The 4,584-nt window shown below is 49.6% G+C and overlaps 1 pseudogene; it reads left to right on the forward strand.

The window, feature by feature from the left end:
• The first annotated feature begins 2,314 nt into the window (after nt 1-2,314).
• LOC101781600 lies at nt 2,315-3,831 on the forward strand (annotated as a pseudogene).
• Nucleotides 3,832-4,584: the final 753 nt, after the last annotated feature.

The following is a 4,584-nucleotide window of genomic DNA, read 5'->3' on the forward strand; positions in this document are numbered from 1 at the left end:
CTGCACCTCCGACGCCGCCCGCGTACTCCACGCCGCCGAGAGTCTCGGCTCCCCCGCCGACGGTGGCTCCTGCAGCACAGTCGTTGCAGGGTTCTAACTTCTAACAGCATGGCCACCTCGACCGTCGATTGCAGCCCAGGAAATGTCAGCAGGGTAGCTCTTGCTGTATCTGTAACCCTTGTTAATTTACTGTCTGTTTTAATTCATTCAAATTAAATTTTCCAGGTATGGCACTAAGCTTTCGCAAGATAATAACAATGTTCGCCGTCAAGAATGTTCGAATGTACCACCCAGAGAAAGAGATGGCTAGTCAGGGTAATTTCATTATGGTCAGCATTGAACAGCTCATCTTTGCATTAGAGGAACTAAGGAATATTTTGATTATAACAGTTCCGCTCAAGCAGTTGTAGGTTGGGAAGCATTACTTTGCATAGAGGCAGGCACAAACAGTAAACAAAGAATGAGCTCGGCCTAGAATGCCACTGCCGAACTTCAGAACTGAATGAGCTTCAGAATAATAAGCTTCAACGGCCTAGAATGCCATTACCGAACTGAATGAACTTCACAACTGAATGAGTTTGGGTCAAATTGTAGAATGTAGATTCAGAGAGATTTTGTTTGCACATGGATTAAAATGGATTCGAGCGATCGCTAGTCTGGCCTGCTGAGAGCTGCCAAATCGCGAGGTGAATCATCTAGCAAATTGGTGCGCGAGTCGAGCCTCCTGTGCGCCGGCGACGCTCCGGTCAAGCCAATCGAGCTTCCTGTGCGGCGGCGCCCCAGCGGCTACGCGCTGGGTTAGCCAAGCCATATGAGCATGCGGCCCGTTCCTACTTCCTACTTTCTCCTCAGGCGCGCGTCCGATCCGCTTTGTGGCCATGCGGCAGAAATCGAGGCAGGGCTGCACGGAGGGCTCTTTGCAGTCCTCCTGCACCGAATATATGTGCCGTAAAGTAACCCATAAATCGTTACCTAAATTACCCGCCTCTGTCATTATAAAAAATAGCACAAAGTAACACCTAATGTTCATCTAAATTACGACCTATGCAACTACAAAAGATAATTCAAAGTAACTCCTAAACTTGCGTCCAAATTACCCATATTTGTTATTATTAAAACACCCAAAACTGAATCTAAATTATTTACATATGTCATTATTGTAAAAGATCCCAATATTGTTATTATTGAAAATACTAATTTAAGACAAACATGCACATGCATAGAGGACTCGATGAAAATATTATTCCATGTTAAACATGCAACTTATACTAAGGGTTCAACTACTAAATATGAATGTAGATGAAAACTTGTATACAATAATTAATAAATTACTAACTAAAGTTGATCACAAATGAATAAAGAGAAATATATGAGTGTTAACAAATAAATAAGAGGAAGCGCTAATTTGGTTATGAGTTTCTAATACTTATGCCTCTCTAACTTTAAATTGTTTTTAAGCGCCTCAATTCCAAAAATAAAAAACGATCAAGCTAAGCAGTGGGATATGATCCCTGAATTATTGCTTAGGCCCACGAAGCTGGCGCCATCTGAATTCACGTGCTGCTGCACAGCTAACCAGTGAGGTAGTCAGGCACTAGCATACGGGCATATAGCGCTTGTTTGGTTTGAAGTCTGAGAAGAAATTGCCTGGCCGGGGTGCTGCCTGTGACTTGCTTTGCCTGCATCATGTTTGGTTGGGATCCTGAGTACCAATGCTGCTGCCTGTGCCTGGATGGAGATTAGCGCCAGTTGCCTGGCTCCGGCACTCGATTTTGAACGCCTGGCGCAGGCAAGCAGATTAGCCTGGTACTGATAAGGTCATTGACGCATGCTACCATGTCATGTGCCCTTTTTATTCTTTTCTTTTTAAAAAATTACCACGTCACGATTCGTTTGTTCTCATGCAAAGCCGATTAGCTACTGTTGCTTTTCCTTCTCTTTCTCTATAAATTGATGTGAATTGATGAGCACAGGAAGAACGTTTAGCAAATATATTTTTAAAAAAAATCAATATCACTTCAAAAGTGAACAACGAATATAGAAATACTAAAAATAAAGATTAATTATTAAAGTACATGGAGGAATTGATTGATATATATATATATATATATATATATATATATATATGCATACTCTCTAACTAAGATGCAATATATTGTTATTAGTGTTCTCAGGCACAGGACTCCAACCAAACACATCTTTTTCAAACTTGCCTCGCTAGGCAAAATACATCAACTTTATAGGCAACTCTCAGGCAACATTTTTCACCGGGCAAATCCTCCAGGCCTCCAACCAAACAAGCCCATAGTGATTGCCCAGTCGCAGCTGCTCTTGCCACTTGTGCAATTTAACCGAGAGGGAAAGGAGAGAGCGCCATGGCCAAGGCTCACATCCTCGTGCTGCCGCTGCCGGGCCAGGGCCACGTCACCCCGCTCATGGAGCTCTCCCACCTCCTGGTGGACCACGGCTTCGAGGTCACGTTCGTCAACACCGAAGCGTACCACGCGCTGGTCGTCGGCGCGCTGCAGGCGGCGGGCGGCACGTCGGCGCTGGCCGGCATCCACCTGGCGTCCATCTCGGACGGGATGGAAGACGACGAGGACCGCAGGGACATCAGCAAGCTCATCGGCGCCTACACCCGGCACATGCCGGGGCACCTGGAGCGGCTCATCGCCGAGATGGAGGCGGACGGGAGGCCCAAGGTAAAGTGGCTCGTCTCCGACGTGTACGCGTGATGGTCCTTGGACATCGCCAAAAGGTTAGGCATCCGGGTGGCCTCATTCTGGCCGGTGTCGGTGGCGTGCTTAGCTATTAATCTCAAGATCCCCAAGTTGACAGAGGAAGGGCTCCTCAACAACAAGGGTTGGCCGGAGCGGGATGAGACGTTCCAGCTTGCCCCCGGGATCCCGCCGCTCCACACGTTGCAGCTGCCGTGGAACAACATCGGCACGGCCGAGGTGCAGCCCATCAGCTTCGAGCTGTTCAGCCAGACCGATAGGCTCAGCGCCGTCGCCGAGATGGTGGTGTGCAACTCCTTCCACGAGGCCAAAACCGGCGCGTTCATGCTCCTGCCGCCGAGCGTCCTGCCCATCGGCCCGCTGTCCTCCAACCGGAAGTCCTTCGGGCAGTTCCTGCCTGAGGACACCCGGTGCCTTCGGTGGCTCGACGCCCAGCCCGACGGCTCCATCGTGTACGTGGCGTTCGGCAGCACCACCGTGTTGGAGCCGTGCCAGTTCCAGGAGCTCGCGCTGGGGCTGGAGCTCGCCGGCTGGCCGTTCCTCTGGGTGGTGCGGCCGGACTTGACGACGACCGGCGAGCTGAGCAAGGCATGGTACGACGAGTTCCAAGCCCGCGGCGGGCAAGGGCATAGTGGCCAGCTGGTGGCCCCAGTAGCAGGTGTTGGCGCACCATGTGGTGGCGTGCTTCGTGTCGCACTGCGGATGGAACTCGACGATGGAGGGGGTGTGGAACGGCCTGTCGTTCCTGTGCTGGCCCTACTTCTTCGACCAGTACATTGACCCGAACTACGTCACCGACGTGTGGAGGACCGGCCTGGCGGTGTCGCCCGACACGGGTGGGGTCGTAATGAAGGAGGAGCTGAGGAGCTGGAGCAGGTCATCGGCGACGCCGAGATCAGGGAGAGGGTATGTGGCCCGCCGGTGCATCAGCCAAGGGAGATCCTCGTGCGACAACTTGAACAAGTTTGTGAACCTGCTAAGTGAATGAGGACACGGCTACCTCGATCTACGCTTGTATGCTCAGTGTGTGGAATCCTTAATTTGCAGCTGTGTTATTTGTACCCTACCTTTGATACTTTGCATGGAATCGGTGCTCGAAGCCTAAGAGGAGGAGGGTGAATTAGGCAACTTAAAACCTTAACCTATGACTTTCACTACTTTTACATCAAACTTAAACTAGATCATGCTATCAAGATGTGCAACTATGGTTCATCTAGTGTGAAACCTTCATCCCAAAATAAGTTTTGCAACCTAGAGCCACTCCTAGCAATATACAACATAAGAAAGTAAAGTCACACAAGTTGCAAGTATGAAATACGGAAACATAAAGGAGGGGATGAGGGGAAGCAAATTCTTGACACAATGATTTATCCCGTAGTATCGGTAGGCACTAAGCCACCACTAGTCCATGTTGTTGAAGCACTCACACAAGAGTATTGCTTCTCAATCACAAGTCTCTCCCGGGACACCCCTTGACTTGCCACAAAGGCTTGGCCACTAAGGCTCATGCCAAGTTCCTCAGTCACTTTGATGCCGTCTCCACTAAGGAAGGGGGTCTCCACGTCCCCTGCACACGGTCGTCGACGCCGCTTCACACCAAGTTGGAGGGTCGAAGACTTGCCAACGAGCCACCAAGGCTCTAAGGTGCCGGCATACCTTGTACAATTGTGGTTCACTCCTAGAACCGATCACAAGGTAGGCACACCTTGCACTCTCCCTTTCTCCAAGCCTATCCTAGCACTAATCACTCTCCTAAACTTGTGCTAAGCCTTAGAATAATCACTTAAGCACTTTTGGTGGCTTGGATGTCTTCTTGATGAGTCTTGATCTCCAATGGATTCCTGCA

The sequence above is a fragment of the Setaria italica genome, chromosome IX (genome assembly GCF_000263155.2).
Source record: "Setaria italica strain Yugu1 chromosome IX, Setaria_italica_v2.0, whole genome shotgun sequence".
Classification (NCBI taxonomy): Eukaryota; Viridiplantae; Streptophyta; class Magnoliopsida; order Poales; family Poaceae; genus Setaria; species Setaria italica.